Source organism: Rhinolophus ferrumequinum, chromosome 3 (assembly GCF_004115265.2).
Source record: "Rhinolophus ferrumequinum isolate MPI-CBG mRhiFer1 chromosome 3, mRhiFer1_v1.p, whole genome shotgun sequence".
Classification (NCBI taxonomy): Eukaryota; Metazoa; Chordata; class Mammalia; order Chiroptera; family Rhinolophidae; genus Rhinolophus; species Rhinolophus ferrumequinum.
The window spans coordinates 27,110,916-27,131,614 of record NC_046286.1 but is presented as its reverse complement, the minus strand read 5'-3'; positions in this window follow the sequence as shown (position 1 = coordinate 27,131,614).

Here is a 20,699-nt window from a genome sequence, read left to right as displayed (position 1 = left end):
AAGTAAATATGTTGGATATAAAATCCTGGTTACCCTCTAAAAACAGTATTCCTCAAATTTTACTGTGCTTAAGAAATCACCTGGAGAGCTTGTTACAAAAGCAGATTGCTGGGTCCCATGCCGAGGGAATCACATTCAGTGGGTCTGAAGATAAGCTGTCTGCTAATAATGAAACCCCAGGTAATTCTGATTTTGCTGGAAAGGGTTACACTTTTTTAAGAAACAAGATTTTAAAACATCAATGGTGTCCTTTTAAGTAAAAAGAAAAGTGGATGAAAACCAATTTCCTTTAAATCCTGAAGGTTTGATTGGTGAGGCAGATAGGGAGAAACAGTGTGTCCACATTCTGATACGTTAACTCAGCACTTTCCTTCTATGTCAGTCCTAAAATACTGAAACCACTTCAGGGTTTCTATTGTAAAGACCTCACTATTTGTTTCTCCAATAAAAATAGCAGGGGTGGGAATGTAAATTGGTACAGACACTATGGAAAACTGTATGGAGGGTCCTCAAAAAATTAAGAATAGAATTACCATATTACCTCTCTTGGGTATATACCTCAAAAATCTGAAAACATTTGTCTGTAAAGATATATGTACCTCTATGTTCATTGCAGCATTATTCATGGTGTCCAAGACAAGGAAACAACCAAAGTGTCCTTTGACAGATGACTACATAAAGAAGATGTGGTACATACATACATACAATGGAATATTACCTGGCCATAAGAAAAGATGAAATAGTGCCATTTTTGAAAACATGGATGGATCTTGAGATTATCATGCTAAGTGAAATAAGTCAGACGGAAAGAAGTCGTGAACCATATGACTTCACTCATATGTGGGATATTAAAACTGAAAGCAAGAAATGAACAAGACAAACAAACAAACAAATAAAAAATCATAGACACAGACAAGAGTTTAGTGTTACCAGAGGGTAAGGAGTAGGTGGTAGAAGAGGGTAAAAGGGGATGAAATATATAGTGATGGAAGGAGAAATGACTCTGGGTGGTGAACACACAATGCAATATATAGATGATGTATTATAGAAATGTACACTTGAAACCTATATAATTTTACTAACCAATGTCATCCCAACAAATTTAATAAAAGTTAAAAAAAAAATAACAGCAGTTCTTACTGACGCAACTGGTCCAGAAGTTATTTACCCTGGGGCCAAGTCATTCTTCAATATAATGTCTTGGACAGTAAATCTTCTTTTAATATGTGCCTTAGTGTAGAATGCAGGTTTCCAGTGCCAATTTGAAGCTAGATTAAGCCTGCCCACCTGTCAAAAGACAGAAAGCACTCCTGTAAGGCTCTCTGGTTCCTTTAGTATATGCTCTCAATTAGTTTTCACATCAGGGTAGTCTACTGGAATTTTCTAAGTGGGCTGATGCTCATTTATTTTAGAGTGGGCTTGTGGCACGTGAATTAATTTTTGTATCTATTTTGTTGTTAACCCTGAAATCTAGTTGGTTGTGTGCTATGGGCTAAATTCCTACGTTGAAGTCCTAAACCCTAGCACCTCAGAATGTGACTGTATTTGGAATTGAAAGTCTTTAAAGAGATAATTAATTTAAAATGAGGTTACATTAGAGTGGGCCCTCATCCAATATGACTGGCGTTGTAACAAGAGGAAATTTGGACTCAGACATAATCAGAAGACTACGTGAAGACAGGGAGAAGATGGATATCTATGAGCCAATGAGAAAGACCTTCAAAGAAACCAACCCTGCCTATATCCTGATCTCCATCTTTAGAACTGCAGCCTTCAGAACTGTGAGAAAACAAATTTCCATTGTTTAAGCCACTAGTTTGTGGTACATTGTTGCAGCAGCCCTAGCAAATGAATGCATGCTGTTTTGTTTAAGGGGCTCTCAGAGCAGGTCCCTTCTACATTAGAATAAGTTTGCCTGCATTCCTCCTGCCAGCTGTAGAGGGCATCTTTAGTGGTCAGACTTTAGACAGCATTAATTTAGATTAAGATTCTTAGTTTGCTCTACTCACTAAGTCTTTTCGGATAGTACCTAAAAATCCTAGCTGTAAGCAACAAAATTACTGATTGTCACAGTGGTTATTTCCCTCAGATGAAGGGATCTCGATGCTAGACAAACTTGATTTACTTATTCAATAAATATTTTTTGGCTGCCTACCATGTACCAGGAATTGTTGCATGTTCTAGGTGCTGGAACAGAGAAATTTGAACTAAACAAAGTTCAGGCTCTCATGAAACATTTAGCATGTTTGTGTGTGTGCGTGTGTGTGTGTAAAACATACACTTAAATAAATATATATCAAGTGGAAATAAAGCAAAGTAAGGGGGAAAAAAGCTGGGGTTGTGTTTGGAGAGAAGGAATGGGGATGTTATTTTTATGAAAGGGAGTCAGAAGGGCTCCTCTGAGGTGGTAACCTTTATGTAGAGTCTGCATGGAGTGAAGGATGCATAGACCCAGAGATGTGCCATCCAGATCCCCCTTCAAGGAAGGACTTTCTACCCTGGTTGCCGGAGAATTGTCACCAGGCTGCTTTCATGCCAGAACTTTCAGGGATTGACTCAGCAGCAAAGATCTGCTCTCTCAAGGGCATGTGTTTCCTGTGGAAAGCCCATGTCTAGTGAAGATTAAGGTGGGGGTATGAAGCCCCAGAGGGCCTATCTGACAGGCGATTTCAGTTTCAGAGTCTTCCCTTGGGGCTAGCTGAATCTGTTGAGCCTTTGTCAGTTCCTTTCTCTACTTTTCACAGCTGATTCAAAGAACATTACCACCCTCCTTACCTCCCACCATAAACATCCCATGTGCAGAAGTCTGTTTCAGAGTGAGCTTCCTGGGGAACCTCATCTAACAGGGGTGAAAGGGAGGGAGCCATCCGGTCATCTAAGGAAGAGCACGTCCTCTCAGAAGAAACACTAAGTCCAGAGGCCCTCAAACTACTACCCATATGGTAATGACATGGCTAGACAAGGAAGGGACAGAATAAACTACTTGGTTTTGTGTGGGCATCCCAGAGGACCAGCTGGGGTGGGGGTACAGAGCTGGCCAAAGAAGGCAGTCAAAATTTTATTAGGTAGAAGGAAGTCAAAAAAGGCAGGCTTGTTTTGAGACTTCTAGGATTCTCAGCCCTGTGGTTTCTCCCACCGATGAATTGTCAGGGTACTCTCTAATCTTAGGCACATACTGGACCAGATTTCAAACCCAAATCCCATGTCTCAGCTCTAGCTCTCTAGAAGCTTCCTCCTCCTTCTCCTCCTCCTCTTCTCTTTTGATTCCAATATTGTTTTGCATTTAATATTTTTAATATTGAATAATGTTAAATCATTAAACTATGCCATTGAGAATTATATGAGACATTGAAAGCTATATCAACACATTATTTATGCATTAGAATAAATGCCTTTTTTTCTACTGAAGAACTTGCAAGATTTTATAAGTCTATCTCTTTTTTTCACCTTGAACTGATATTTTCTTATTTTTCACCGTTTATTTATTTATTTATTTATTTATTTTGACATTCAATATTATTTTGTATTAATTTCAGGTATACAGCATAGTGGTTAGACATTTATATAATTTAAAAAGTGAGTCCCCCTGACTTCTCTAGTACCCACCTGACACTATGCATAGTTATTACCATATTATTGACGATATTCTCTACTCTTTACATCCCCATGACTATTTTGTAACTACCAATTTGTACTTCTTAATCCCTTCTCCTTTTACACCCTGTCCCATCTATCACCCCAATAAATCTAGTACCCATCTGACACCATACATAGTTATTACAATATTATTGACTATCTTCCTTATGCCATACCCTATATCCCCAAGACTACTGTGTAACAACCAATTTGTACTTCTTAACCCCTTCCCCTTTTTTACTCACCCCCAAACCCCCTCCCATCTCCCATCAAAATGTTCTTGGTATCTATGAGTGTTTCTGTTTTGTTTGCTTATTTTGTTCTTTAGATTCCACATACAAGCGAAATCCCACTACATGTGTCTTTCTCTGTCTTACACTCCACTCAGCACAATACCCTCCAGGTCCACCCATGCCACCACAGATAGCAAGGACCCATTCCCATCTAGGGCCGAGCAATATTCCATTATATACATCTACCAGCTCCTCTTCATCCATTCATCCATTGACAGACTCCCAGGCTGCTTCCACATCTTGGCCATTGTAAACAATGCTGAAATGAACATATGGATGTGCTTATCCCCTCAAAGTAGCATTTTGAGTTTCTTCAGTCCTAGAAGTTTGGAATTACTGGGTCCTTCTTTGTCTCTTGTTTATAGCCTTTGTTTTAAAGTCTATTTTGTCTGCTAGAAGTATTGCTACCCCAGATTTTGTTTGTTTCCATTTTTATGAAATATCTTTTTCCATCCCTTTACTTATATTCTGTGTGTGTCTTTCAATCTGAAATGAGTCTCTTGTAGGTAGCATATGTAAGGATTTTATTTCTTATCCATTCAGCCCCCCCATCTTTTGATTGGAGCATTAACCAAAGTAATTTTTGACAGATATGTAGTTACTGCAATTTTCATTATTCACACTTTTGATTTTTTTTCTTCTTTTGTTAAAGAAGTCCCTCTAAGATTCCTGTAATACTGGCTTAGTGGTAATGAACTCCATTAGCTTTTTCTTGTCTCCATTAGCTTCTTTTTCTTGAAGCTCTTTATCTGTCCTTCCATTCTAAATGATAGCTTCACTGGGTAGAGTAATCTTGGTTGTAGGTCCTAGCTTTCCGTCACTTTGTATATTTCCTGCCAATCCCTTCTGGCTTAGAAAGTTTCTGTTGAGAAATCAGATGAAAGTGTTATGGAAGCTCTCTTGTACGTAACTAACTGCTTTTTTCTTGTTGCTTTTGAGATTCTCTCTTTGTCTTTAACCTTTGCCATTTTAATTATGATGTGTCTTGGTGTGGGCCTCTTTGGGCTCTTCTTCTTTGGAACTCTCTGCACTTCCCGGACTTGTATGTCTTTCTGGACTTCTGCAGGTTAGGGAAGTTTTCACTCATTATTTATTCAAATAAGTTTTCAATTCTTTCATCTCTCTCTTTTCCTCCTGGTACCCCTATTATGTGAATGTTCACATGCTAGATATTGTCCTAGAGGCGGCTTAAACTAGCCTTATTTTTTGGAATTATTTTTTATTGTTGCTGTTCTGATTGGGTGTTTTCTGCTCCCTTATATTCTAAATTGCTGATTTGATCCTCTGCTTATCTAATCTACTGTTGATTCCCTCTAATGTATTCTTCATTTCAGTTGTGTCTTTATTTCTAACTGGTTCTTTTTCATGTTTTCTATCTCCATTATTATGTTCCCTCTTTATTGAAATTCTCCCTGAGATCACTGAGCATCCTTATAATCAGTGTTTGGAACTCTGTGTGCGGTAGATTGCTTTTCTCCATTTTGTTTAGTTCTTTTTCTGAAGTTTTGTTCTGTTCTTTTATTTGGGACATGTTTCTTTGTCTTGCCATTTTGTCTGCCTCCCTGTGTTTGTTTTTATGTATTAGGTAGGGCTTCTCTGCCCCCTGGTCTTAGTACAGTGACCTTATATAGTATGTATGCTGTAGGACCCAGGGTGCAGTCTCCCTGGTCAACATAGCTGGGTGCCATAGGTGTGTCCCTTGTGTGGGTTGTATGTGCCCTACTATTGTAGTTGAGACTTGGTTGCTGTTTGCATATCAATGGGAGGGATTTACCCTCGGGCTGATTGGTTGTGAGGACTTGCTGTGACTACAGTGTAGAAACTGTTGTATAGGGGCTGACCCTACGGAGCAGGGTTCAATTTAGCAGGGGCCTGGTGCCTGTCCTGTCTTCTCTTTTGGTGTGTCATCTTTGGAGGTGGCCATGTGATACTCTGGCTTGGTCTGAAGGTGGCCACCAGGCATGTCAGCCCTGTGGCCCCCTGGGAGAAAACATTGCTGCAGTATAAATTTAGTGACTGCCTGTGCCATGACCAGGGCCACCTGATATGAGCCACAAAGCAACCCACAGATGGCTGCCACCTGCACTGGACTTGGATGGGCTTCAAGAGGCCAAATTGCAAATCAAGGCCAGCTGTCACTAATGGTAGGCTTAGGGCTGTTCAGCCAGAGGTATGGGACATGACAAAGCCAGATGCTACTTGTTTGGGTTTTGTGAACCTTTGAGAGATTTTAAAGTCGACAGTATGAGCTAAGACAGGTTTGTACAGAAAAGCCACGGGAAGCAGCTTGGGTGTGCCCAGAAGTTGGGTGTGGTGTGGTCTCTGGAAATCACCAGGGCGGGGCAGACGAAAGGTGATAGCCACCTTGATGGAGACTCAGATATGACATCTGTCTGTGTCTGCATGCAGGGAAGGAGAGGGCTCAACAAAGAAACAATGGCTTCTGCCAGCTCCTCCATCCGGGAGAAAGCTGCCTTTCCAGCTCTTGTCCTGAAGCCAGACAACTCAGTTCCTCCCCGTATGTCCCTGGCCTGGCGCCTTTCCAGCTGCTGCCCCAGTGCTAGAGCTCAGCGAGCGAGCCAGTCAGTGGATAAGTCTGTGGTCGGGACCTTTAAGAGGAATGCCTGGGACCGCAGCCGCCCTTACCTCACTTAGCCACAATCCATGCTCTTTTTCACAGCCAGAATTTATGGGATCTTCTCTCTCTGGCACTGGAACCCTGGGCTGCGTAGTCTGGTATGAGGCTGGGACCCCTCACTCCTCCGGTGGTTCCTTCCACACCCAAAATATCCCTCTCGATTTTTAATGGTCACACGCAGGTGTGGGACCAGCCTGTTCTGTGTCTCTGCCCCTCTTACCAGTCTTGAGGTGGCTTCCTATGTATGTGTTTAGTTGTATGACTTCAGCTAGAATTCAGGCGATTCTCAATGATGGTTGTTCTGTAGGTTAGGTGTAATTGAGGTGATCCTGAGAGCAGGTAAGCACAGCATTTACTTACTTTGCCACTTGGCCAGAAATCATACAATCTTCTCAAATATTTTCATTTTCACAGTCAAGGCTCTCAGAGGGGAAGGAAATAGCTTTGTACATGTTAGGACACTAATCAATCTATTAGGTCTTCACAAATGATGTTAGTTATAAAGAGATTATGGAAGTTGATTATAGAAAACAAGCAACCCCCTCAACCTCATGCCCCAAAGTAACAAAATAAAGCACAATACCTTGAAACGAGCTCAAGGAGCATATGGTTAAGGAACCCAATTTTCTTTACCAAAGGAAATAATATCAAAATTTCATTTTATTTACATAGGACATAGGGAAGAAGGTGTGGATGAAAATTAGACAAGCTTGAATTTTATATGACTAAACAAAATCCCATAGTATGTGTTCTTATTTTCAAATCATTATATACTAGTCTTTCTACTCATGTCAGTATCAGGGTGTCTAGTTCACTAACCAATAAACACCTTAATTGTTCACTCAAGATTTTGTTAGATTTTTGCCTTTGAGGTTTTTAATTCAAGTTTAAACTCTTGATTATTTAGAGTAGAATGACATGGACTATGATCATCTGCGTGACTAGAATGAGCCATACATGGGGGTGGTGAGGCAGCACTTTCAGCTCGAGATTATTTTTGGCTCTTTGTTCCTCAGAACAATTTTTTTCCTGCTTGCCTCTCACAACCCCACAAGGATGGTGTACCACAACCTATTTAGAATTGATGATGGAAATTTAGGAGTTCTTCAGAATAAGAACAGGTCCTAGGGCCCGTAAGGGTATTAGAGAAAACAATAAAGGGTTGAACTTTATTACCAGAACATTTTCATCGCCTCCAAAAGAAATCCATACCCATTAATAGTCAGTCCCCAATGCCCCTCCTCCAGTCCCTGACAACCACTTATCTACTTTTTGTCACTATAGATTTGCCTATTACCTACTATATATCTGAAATCTCTTTTAGCTTAATACTTTCCTAACCTTTTAAAATTCACCCTCTTTGCTCTGAATAGCCTTTTTAATTTAATTTAAAAGGCTGTCTACTAAGCTGAAGTTCTTCTAATTTAGGGAGGTTCAGGAAAGAGCCATGCATAAATCCTTAGAGTGAAACGCATACAGAGCTTTATGTTTAGTTTCTCCTCTCTTGATTTCCTTTTAATATAAATCCAATTCAGGGATAGAGAATAGTAAAGAAAGGGAAAAGAAACATGAGAAGCATGCAGAGGAGGAGGAGAATATGACAGTATCATGAAGGAAAGAAAATTTTATTGAAGAAAGTAATGAAGAAACAGCCACTGATCAATTAAAAAACAAAAACAATAACCAAAAACAAAAGAACTAAACTACTGCACTTCCCCACAAACAAAAGGGATGAAAAAAAGGAAGCAGACCTTGCATGATGAAAAACATTTTTGAAAAAAATTCAGTCTAGGATGAGGCATATTTCAAAGAAACTCCCCATTTTCATGTTAAGCCCCAATTCCTTTCAGTAAGCCGTCTGATTTGGGGGTGTGGATTTGAAATGCTTTATTAGCCCATGAGGAAAGAAAGTACAATTTCATCCTTTTGGGGAAAATAAGAACATTCTTTTACTCTAAAATGTTTAAGAGATTAGAAACATCTTTTTATCTGAGAACAAACAGAATTTGATTAAAAGTGATGAGTTTTTATTGTATAAAGGTAATTTGAGATTAACTAGGAACAGACTACTCGTACCTAACACCAAATGTCCTAGAACAGTGCGTAACAAAGAAAAGTCTCCTGCCTTTCTTTCCTGATTTCCAAGCTTAAGAAACTTTGTTTTATGTTATTTCTTTAAGGAAAATTAACTGAAATTCTATGTATTAAATGTTAACTCAAAAATGACATGCCTTTCACAAGTTGTGGATGAGAAATGTTGCTTCTAACAGTTTTGGTGTTGCAAAATAGTATACTGAAATGTTAGGAACAAACAAAACATAGAAAACTTATTTTCCATACCTCTGGCTTGACTGTTAGAAAGGGTTTCAATTAAAATCCACAGCTTCAGAGTAAAGGATGCCTATTTCCAAATTTGGATGGAATGAGTAGCATAAGAAAGGAAGAAGAAGCAATTAAAGAAGATTTACAGAAGAATGATGAAAGGGCATTTGTGGTGGATAAAAGATGGTGGCAAATTCTTTGACATTCCTCTTGTAGAAAGATGGGATCCATTGAACTTAGGCTAGTCTTAGTGATTTCCTTAATAAATTTCAGTGCCTGTGTATCTGAGTGATTTCCAAGGCGAGGTCAGAAGTCGTGTAGCTTCTTCCTTGGTCTCTTGGAATGTTTGCTCTCCATGCTCTTCAGACTCACTATCTTATGATACTGCTTCTTGGATTTCAGTGGTATGCAGTGAGAAGGCTCAGCCCCACCACGAGACAGGATGTAGATACTTGGGTTAACAGTCCCACCTGAGCTCTTAGCTGACAGCCAGTACCAACTACTGGTTATCTTGAAAATCCAGTTCAGCTGAGCCTTCAAATAATTACAGTTTAGCCAATAGCTGACGGCAACTGCCTGAGGAACTCCAAGGAGAACAGCCAACTGAGCCCAACAATTCCTGAATTACGGACACCTCACATTGTAAGCAAATAAAATGGTTGTTTTTCTGCTAAATTTTGGGGTCATTTGTTATGCCCCAAAAGTTAACTGGAACAGTCCTGGTTTTGTCAGACTACTCTAGCAACTTCTGTCACATCACACTTTCTACGACAAGGTTGTTGAACTTGCAAGGATAGGAGAACCCAGTGTGAAAACTTGCAACAAACAAGTCACATAATTATAAGGTAGAACTATAACACCAAGGTGAACTTTTCATGATTTTGTTGCTTAGCGAAGAACTTCTTAAGCCTCTCTTTCTTATGTCTTCCTTACATCTAACCGTGCAAACAAACAAACAAACCATCCTACATAATAATGTCCTTTATCTCCACTCCACTATTGATCTGAAAGATGTTAGCCCGAAGGAGTCAGTACTCTACCTGCTTGAACTTTGCTCTAGACCTTTCTGCCCTTTCCCTTTTCCTGGGAAGGTTGCTCTTTATTACAACACTCCCTGGGCCTGCCAGGATTTCAGCAGCTCCTGCTCATAGTTGTTTCCAGGGCAGACTGTTCCGAGCATGACCTGCTGGCATCATAACCTGTGTATGACTAAATTCTGATCTGCTCAAAATATTTTATGACGTTAGCTCAGGTCACCTACCCTCCTACCTCTCTCTTTCTCCTTCTCTTCCTTCTCCTCCTCCTCCTTCTTGCCTAATCAAGGCTTGGGGGATTTCTTTAACCACCATTAGCCCAGATGTTAGAAATGTGTTCCTTCCACATCAGTCTGCCCCTGTCCAGTCTGGAATACTCTATATCACGTTTTAAGCATATTTCAGTCCTTATTTCTGCATAGCTCGGTACTGGTCTAGGACAGGAGACAAAATCCACAACCAACCTGTTTGCAATACTCAATTGTAGAAATGCCTCATTTTTTTCTTTGACCATTAAGTTATTGAGTTTTACCAGGCATCTCAAAGTGTGCACATATCACTTCTCCATGATTTGTAGTCACTATTGGATGACAGATATGTTAGGTCCCTGGGAATAGTGACGAGGAGCAATAGGGTGTCATTCCTTTCCCTTTTTTAAAAACTAAAGTGTAGTTGATATACAGTATTATAATTAGCTTCAGGTTTACAACATAGTGATTCGACATTTATAGGGAAGTCATTTCTTTTTGTAGATTTATTCTTTTAGAGCAGAATGGGATAGGTGACAGAGGTGGGGGTTAAGGTAGAAGGTGCTGTATGATGAGGTGTATGAGCGAAGACAACCAGCTTTGTGAATGCATTTCATAGTAGCATTACAAATCCCCAAACAAACCCCCTTTGACACCTCAGTTTTTCTTATTATTAATTTTAAGTTCATCTCACTTACGGAGGTCATAGTTCTTATAGTGGTTGTCTTAAGGTGAATGCCTTTAACTTAAAAAACACTTTGCATATGAAGACTGCAGAAATAATTTTTTATTTCCACCTAAAAAATACACTCTTGTCTCATTTCTTATAAAATCTGTGAGGAAGTCTTTTAGTTTCCTGCTTTTGATACACCATGTTTCCCAGAAAATAAGACCTAGCAGAACCATCAGCTCTAATGTGTCTTTTGGAGCAAAAATTAATATAAGACTCAGTATTATATTATATTATACCCAGTCTTACAGTAAAATAAGACCAGGTCTTATATTAATTTTTGCTCCAAAAGACACATTAGAGCTGATGGTCTGGCTAGGTCTTATTTTCCAGGAAACATGGTACACATAAAAGCAAAGAAATATTTCTGTACTCTAAGAAAATCAATGCAAATACAGTGATAAATGGCATCACATTTGGTTTGTGTGATAGAGAGAAAAGAGTGGTGGTTATTGGGTTGAGTTGAAAACAGGAAGAGACCTAAAGGAGGACCTTGCCATTCAGCTCCAGCTGTGTGTCATGTGGGAATATCAGAATATGGGCTCAGCTTTGCTATATCTTCCGATTTTTCATGAAAAAGTGGGCATTTGGATAAAAATCTCCTGATTTCTAAATATTGACAACCAAGTCAAGTTATAAAGAAACATGTGGGCCAAAGTACACTATAGGGAATACATGGCTTGAAGGCTGTCCATTGGGGATCTTGGTTTTAGATGATGTATCTGTACTGGAATTTGGAGGGTTATGAGATACAATTGTAGTTCCTGACTTTTCTACATAATTATGAAACATATTGTTATTTGCTGCTAACACTGAGCAAGTATAACCAAGGACAATTTTTTAGACAGAATGAGCCTCAAATTGGGAAGTGACATAAGAAGGACTTTGTGAATGTCCTTCTGTGGCGTATACAGGTGCAAGTAAATGGAATGTCCAATGTGGCATATACAGGTGGAAATAAATGGAATGAGGACTAGTGGACCTCAATCTGGAGACAGCAGACTCTTCACTTAACCACATTGGCCAAGGATTATTTCACCTGTTTAATAGTGATGAGGAAGTAAACATTGATATCAAACCTGTTGTGATCTACGAAGTCTGACAATTTAGTTGGTGAATTTGTTGCAACAATGTTGCTAAACTTTTTTGATATCAGAGGGATTATTCATTATGAATTTGCACCAACTGGACAAACAGTTAACCAACTTTACTATTTGGAAGTGCTGAAATGCTGCGTGAAAAAGTTAGACGACGTGAACTTTTCACCAACAATTCATGGCTCTTGCATCACGACAATGCACCAGCTCACACTGCACTGTCTGTGAGGATGTTTTTAGCCAGAAAACAAATAACTGTATTGGAACACCCTCCCTACTCACCTGATCTGGCCCCCAATAACTTCTTTCTTCACCTGAAGAAAAAGGAAATATTGAAAGGAAGACATTTGGATGACATTCAGGACATCAAGGGTAATACGATAACAGCTCTGATGGCCATTCCAGAAAAAGAGTTCCAAAATTGCTTTGAAGGGTGGACTAGGCGCTGGTGTCAGTGCATAGCTTCCCAAGGGGAGTACTTCGAAGGTGACTGTAGTGATAGTCAGCAATGAGCCATGGACCACTTTTTCTAGGAGGAATTCGCGAACTTAATTGTCTGACCTCGTATTTTCAGACAACTATGCATGTATGGGGTATGTGGTAGGGCCAGGGGAGCAGTCGGGGTGCAGCTGAGGTGTTGGTCCAGGAATGAAATTAAGCATGGGATGGAGTTGGGAGTGGATCAGTAAGAGACATCCTAGTGGAAACAGCCTTTTGTGGCTTTCCCTGAATTGAGTCCAGGACAATGTGTCAAACTTCTTTTCCACAGAAGCACAGCTATTTAGTGGACTTCTCCCTGCCTGTACTGGGAGATCCTAACCCACCCTTCACCACAACCTGATTGGTAGAAATGCCAAAACTTTTAAAGCATAGCCTGGGTTGAGTGTAATTTTCAAGGAGGGAGCTGACTTTTTTTCTTTACTGGCTGGTAGAATCAGAGGCTTCTCCCAAAATGATGAATTTTAGATATATGCATCTATGTAGTCTTGCATTAGTATCAGAAAGCCTAGGAATTCCACTGATTGATCCTTGAATCTCTCTGGGGAACTCAATGAAGTAAGAGATACATGAGGGTGGCACTTGTCAAATGAATTAAACAACGAAGCCATTAGACCCAGGTGGCTCTAATGCCATGGCGGCCTATATAAGCAGCCCAAAATCTAAGTCTGTAAATGCCTCAAGGTTATAAAACTGAAATCTAAGGGCAACCAATCACAAACAGCCAGCTAGGCTGTAGGCGATAGCCAATCAAATGATTTCCTTTCTTTGCTTCTACACTTTCTCTTACAAGTCCTCTGGTTCCTGTCAGAGGAATGCTTCTAACCATTTGTGATCTGGCACTGCCTGATTTGAACTGATTTTTGCTTAGATAAACTCTTAAAATGTTTAATATGCCTCAGTTTACCTTTTAATACACTTTTGAGAGCCAGTAATAGGCCCCCATGTTGAAGCACTTCAAACATCACTAAAATCCTGTCTATTTTGTCCTGAGGAAACTTGGAATCTTGGTAACATTCGGACCCACTTTCCATCTCCCATTTCTAGTTTTGAATAAACTTTCAACCAAGGTGTGGCCAAGCCTGATTGAGTCAAGTGTGGACTGAAGGGCTAGAGTTTGCAATGGAATTTCTTTGGACAGGGAACTAGAGTAAGGCTTTGGAGGCAAGAATTGAAAGATTGTGCACCATCACAAACCATAAAGGAATACAAAGATCCAAAATGCCCGGAGGTGAATCTGAACGATTGCTCATTTGTGGCTACAGAGGCAGGAAATGAAGTTAGAATTTGAGGATTAGAGAAATGGAGAAACAGATACAATCTCAGACCAAACTGGGGTGGAATTCAGTGGAAGAATCAAATCCTAATCAATTTCTTGGAACAGTGTGACAGAATTTCTCCTCAGCTCAGCAAGAAAGTATGCAGAAAACACCTTCCTGGAGCAGTTCCTGGAATGTCAATTGTACTTAATGATTGGTTTACATTACATTACATACTACATTTTAGAGTCAAATGCAAATTTTGCATGAATTTTTTAAGATAAAACCTAAGACTTCAGAGACATTTTACCCTTGCCGCGGGCTGCTTTGGGCTATGCGACAGCCATCTAGGGTTGCTTATCTGCTCTCTCTCCTTTGCTATTTATAAAGGGTACTTTGGTAGAAAAGATGAGAAGCAATAGGACGAACATTGAAGAGTGGTCTGAACTTACTTTAATGGGGAAGTAGGTGCATGGTCACAGGTGTGGGTCAGCTCACTTAAAGGGCCGGGGACAGAACCTGCCGTATATGCTTTACAATCTGCATCATTGCATCAACTTGGGACTACATCAACAACTGCACAGCATCATCACAAGTGGTGTTTTTAAAGCTGAAGTATAACTGCTTAATGGGGCATGAAATCAATTTAATGGGGTTGCTAGTCATGCTAAAAGAAAAGAAAAACAATCATATTTTTAGTGTTATTTTGTGAAGATTTTGATATATTTAGGTAAGGGGGTTACAATGTAAAGTGTATTTACTGTGGGTTGTGCTAAAAAATTGTCACTACTCTAATTTTTGTTTTTAGTTCATCAAGATATTAGTAGGTATCTCATGACAAAATAAAGTGTTTTTTAGTCAAGTTAATTTTACTTTTTAAGCAAAGTTTAAAGGTAAAAGATTCCCTGGATCTAATTTCAATGTGTGTGTAGAGAGTTCCTGTGGGGACAGAGCCAGGAGAGCAGTTTCCAGGCTCTCGGCCTCACGTGGAAAGGTGCTGGCTAAGGTAGTAAATGGCCATCAACTGTGATTGGATGGCCGTCAGCTGTGGCTAGTTGGCCATCAGCCATAACCAGTGAGCCATTGGCCACTAATATAACTGCCGTGGCTACGCTAGCAGAAAATGGGGGTTAGCAAGTGATGGTGGCTGGCAAGCACAGATTGCAGTTAGCATGGCAGAGTGTGGATTGCAGATTACAGAGAAGTGGACGGCAGGTTGCGGATCGTGTGACTTCTGCTTCCTGTATCTCCAACCCAGCCTCCAGCAAGCATATAGTGGTATGACTCCCCTACCTATGGCTCTATGGGTGTTCCTTTTTGGCCTCACCATGTCCTGCGTTCTTATGTGGGGAGCGGGACTAGAGACCCGCATGACACTCTGCATGACACTTCCCCACACCAACAAGCAATCCTTGTACTCTAGGTGTCTAAGAATTCAATACAATTTTGACACTACCTACCAAGAGACAGAATCAGAGAATCCACAGGAAAGTAGCTCAGTCCCACCAGACAGCTCCCAACTTCAGATTCCAAGCTCAGGTTGTTACCGGGGCTTCTGACCAACAGGCTACCAACTGGAGGTTCCAATGACCCCTCCAACTCAAGATGCCAATGTTAATACTTGTTCTTCTGACTGACTGGCTGTAAATCAGAGATTCCCATAACACTCTCCTTGGGTTTGATTAATTGGCTAGAATGGCTCATAGAACTCACGAAAACCCACTTATTCATTAGATTACCGATTTATTACAAAGGTGGTTAAAGGATGCAAATCAACATCCAGATGAAGGGATACGTAGGGTGAAGTCCAGAGCAAAGACTTCCAGAGCTTCTGTCCTTGTGGCACTTGGGGCCCAGCAAGATGACATGTAGAAACTTTCTGTTTTCCCAACTTAGAAGCTCTCCAAAAAAGGGTGGGTGAGCTGTCCTTTTGGGTTTTTGTGGAGGCTTCATTACACAGTCATGCATGACTAAGTAAGTTATTGGCCACTGGCAATTGATTCAAACTCAAGTAGCCCCTCTTCTCTCTGGGAGGTCAGGGTGGGGGTGGCGGTGGGGAGTGGACTGTGGATGAAGACCAGATGTATTTGAGAAATGTACTTTAGTCATTTGAGTGACCAAATGTACATCTTTATTATAAATCCCAAATCACAAAAGCCCTTTTAAAATTTTAACTAAAATATATTAGATGTGAAGTCTGCGATATTTTTGTAACTTATTTGACACAGAACATTTCATGTAACGAATGTTATGTGGAACATAGCGTAGTTAGTAAAATGAATGCAAATCCTCATTGCATTATGTTGGTTTAGTGATCGTGAGTTAATACTATTTGCAATAGTTGCAAGCAACAGTTACATGCAGCTCATCTAATTCTTCCAACTTTTCTATGAGGGAGATATTATTGTTGTTACCATTTTACAGATGGGGAAACTGGGAACAGACTTGCCCAGTAACAGACAGCAAATAACAAGCAACCAGGATTCATACTCTGAACATTTTGATTCTCAAAAAACACTTAAAAACAAACAAACAAACAAACAAGCAAAAAACTTAAACAAGTTTTTTTTTAATTGTGGAAAATATGAAAAAATGTGCAGAAGTAGATGGAATATCTACTTTTTATTAAAAGTAGGTGAAACCTCAAATATCCATCATCTAACTTCAACATGTATGAACTCCTGGCCAATTTCTTATCATCTATACTCCCTTCCCCAAGATGATTTTTGAGAAAATCCAAACCATCATCTTACTAATATTTCAGTTTATCTCTAAAAGATAGATATTAAGCCACATTCTGGTTGAAAATTTGGTACTATCCATTTTTGGCCTAGGATTTGTTGGTCAGTTACTTAATTTTTCTGAAACAAAGTTTTCTCATCTGAAAAATGATTATAGTAATTTTTCTCAAATTTGTTTGAATATTAAATGAGACAATATATTCAGAACACTTTGTTAAACTACAAAGCATGATATAAAGTTTGGGTTTTCAACTCATGTGTCATTCATTACCCACATTAAGCTAATGACACAGTTAAAGGCTCCACATCAAAGTCTAACTTGGTTGAGTCCAGACAAAGCATGACCTGCTTACCTCCAGCAATGTGGTTTCCCAAATAACACCCTGCTTCATAAATATGGCAGAGTTCTTACAGAGAGTCAACAGTCACAGGGAATGTGTAAGCCCTTGTGAGACTGTAAAACCTTAAGAGAAAACAAAGTATTAGTTTTATTTTGTAGTAAAGAGAAGCTGTTGAACATCATAAATATTTACAAGAATCTATTTGCTTCTCAAATAGGAGTATGAGCATTTCTAGATGGATGTAACAATGTACAAGGGCAAGAGAGATGGAACAAGGTGAAGTGACAAGATCCCTTGGCACATCTTGTGGAACCTCATTCTACCATAAATAACATGGAACATTCTTTTAAGTAACAATAACAATAATATCAATACACACTTACATAGTTCTTAATATGTGTCAGGCACTGTTCTAAATGTTTAACATGTGTATTAACTCATTTAATCCTCACGACAACTCTGTGAGCTAGGTGCAATTATTATCTACATCTGGATGATGGGGAAACAGATGCACAAAGAGGTTAAGAACTTTGCCAACATTACACAACTAATAGTGTGGAAGCCAAGATTTAAACTCAGGTGTCTGGCTTTGGAGTCTATGCTTGTACCACCATTTTATCTATCTCTCCTCTCAAAAGATAAAGGAATCAATACAGCAATATTTTCCAAACATCTAGCTATTCAAGTACTCTTTTTATAATTTTTAAAATATATAATTGACATATAACATTGTATTAGTTTTAGGTGTATACCATAATGAGTTGATATATGTATGTATTGCAAAATGATCACCACAATAAGTTTAGTTAACATCCATCACCACACAATTATAATTTTTTTCTGTAATGAGACCTTTTAAGATCTGCTCTTTTAACAACTTTCAAATATACAACACATATTGTTTACTGTAGTCACCATGCTGTTTGTTACATCCCCAGGAATTATTTGTCTTATAACTGGAAGTTTGTACCTTTTGACCACCTTTATCCATTTTGCCCAGGTCCCCCTCCTCCTGTATAATTCTTATTTATGAAAAAACATCCATGAAATCAGTGCATTTTGGTCAGCTGGTCATATTTTCTCCAAAGACACATTTGAAAATAAATTCATATTTACTAAAATAAAAAGAAATATTTATTTGCATTTCATTACAGATGATCTCATCTATTGTGATCTTAGACACATTGTTTTATGGAGTAGACAACAGTAAAATTAAAACAAATTCATAATCAAGAGGTCAAAATTTGAACTTACGGCAAGTAAGTTGTGTAGAGTTAGGCCTCTGGACCCGCTGGACGCACTCTACTGCTCAGAGACATGCAGGTGAGAAGATTGAGATAAACTGCTTAAGGAACAAGACTTAGAAAGTGAAAAACAAAATATGGGGTTCATATCTGTGAACCATGAGCATTAGTCATGGGGCTTTCCAGGAGACATTATTTCCTGACACTAGGGTACATCCTGAGTAAGATACAATCCTTGTTCTCACATACTTCACAGCCTCCTGGGCAAGACAGATTGGACGATATTCTAAGGCACTGTGATATGGACAGTGAGAGAGAAGTTTAAAGGAGGTGATAGGTTGACAGAGTAAGAGAGTTAATGCTCTGGGAAAATGAGAGAAGGCTTATTTAGGACTTTTAGAAAAGATCTGGAAGAGCGAGAGAGAGGAATTTGAAGCTTGCAGAAGACAAGGAAGAGAGAAGCTTAATAGCGCCAGGCCCTTTCCAACCCTGGAAAATATTTATTTGCCAATTGTGTAGAGGAGAAAAATGGAGACTCAGAGATCTACACCAATATGTGCAGAACATGTGTCCATGCTTAGATTGTTCTATCTCCACAGGACAAGCTCCTTTGACTATATCCTAACACTTCTGCATATAAGAATTAGAGTTGAGGCCAGCACTTTGCTTCTTTTAGGATTCTATCATGTCTGGACATGTCTTGTGAAGAAATGGCATGGGGCCACCAAGATTCCCTGGCACTGAGGCAGTATCACATGCTGTGTAGGAAGCAGCATGTTTGGAACACAAATCATTAAAAAATGGAGAAGACTGCATATTTTACTTCAGGGTTTTGGGTTTGGAGACCAGATTTAATGCGGGGTTCTGTCACTTGTCATCTTGTCAAGAAATGAATTTTTTGATGCCTTTGTCATTTCACCTGTAAAATAGGTGGCATCAGCTATTCTGCTGGTGGTCATACGGATTAAATTATCTCATGTGTATGTAGAAAACGTTCTGGCAACAAAGAACTTCATGGAAATAACTTGTCATGTGAGAAGAGAAAGTTCACAACGTTGATGCCAATAGGTTTAGCTTGAGAATGGTCGACTAGTGTTTGGGGGAAGGAATTCGCCCTTCTTTTAAGTTTCTTAGATTCAGGACTAAATCCCAGGATGAGGAAGTACAAATGGGGAACAAATGAAAATCAAAAAAGCAGAGATATCTAGGGTACAAGATGGCAATGACTGGTGCCCAATGACTACAGAAGATAGAAGCTTTCCTGGGACACACATGGTTCACCTCAATGCCAGGCATTCAGTGTAGACTTCAGGGGACTGTAGCAGCTTGCACGCTTTGGTGTGGGGCAGTAGAGATCTCAGTAGATGCTGTCATCCTAGCTACTGCTTTAGAGGTCAAGGACAATAGGAGGCATCACTTCAATGAGCTAGAATAGAAGACAGCAGTCAAAAGAATATTCAGAAGAACACATTCTTAAATTTTTGGGAGACTCTACTTTCCACAGAACATGCTGGGACAGAACCAGAAAAATCCTCATGCCTGATTGCCATTGTGATTATTTTTTTCCCTTGGGCTGGTGTGTTCTGGAAAACTGTTTCCACTCAAGTAATAGTGGAAGGGAAGGAACTGAGAAAACACCTAATAATAGAAATGAACAAGTAAGTGGGAAATATTCAGCTTAGGCAAGTATAATGGTCAGCATCCAGTAATGAAGGATAGAAAGTATGATTTCAAGGTAAAGAATTCTGAGGTATCAGTTTGCATTCAAGAATGTAGATTTTCATTTAATTACTCAATGTGTTGTTTTTAATACAAAACAAGTACATGTTGGATATTGTTAGGAAACTTACTATAATGATGAAAGAAAGCGTAATTTTCTTTTACTCAAAAAACAATAGTGTATTTTTGGCAATGCACTCAAGGAAGACAATGGCTCTAAAAGTAAATAAATAAGGTTCAGTAGTTGAAGAGTAATAAAAATTACAGAATGGAAAACTTCCATGTAGATGCAGATTTGAAAGACTAGGATCGGATGTGGAAAAGGCCCAGAAGGAGATAGGATCAGAGTCTTTTCCACAATATGTATGTGGACTCGGTCATCAAATCCCTGAATTCCAACCTTATTAAGTAATCACTGAGGCTTTAAAAAGGTCATTTCAGGACAAATAAAGGGGAAACATTTAAAAAATGGGCAAATATATATGTGGAATTCATACTAACAGAATGAGCAGTTTGAAATTTTAAAATTTAGAAGAGCATGATAATCAATTTGTAATAAACTTTAGCAAGCGTTTAGGCACCTAGGGTGTTTTTCAAAGCTTTCCATATTAATACATGAAGAACAATTAACATGGTCTCTACCTGTCTGCAGAATTGGAGTACTTGGTTGTCATTTTTTCCATTTTTTTTTTTTTTTTTTTTTAGAGAATTGAAATGGCTTGACATTTTACTGCCTGGTAAGTCTGTGGCTGAGTTAAAAATGTGAACCCTGATTTCTGACTTCCATTTTAGGACAACTTCAAGGAACAGTGCCTATAATTAATGAGAATATTGTTTTTTTTTGTTTTTTGTTTTTAATTTATTGGGGTGACAATTGTTAGTAAAATTACATAGATTTC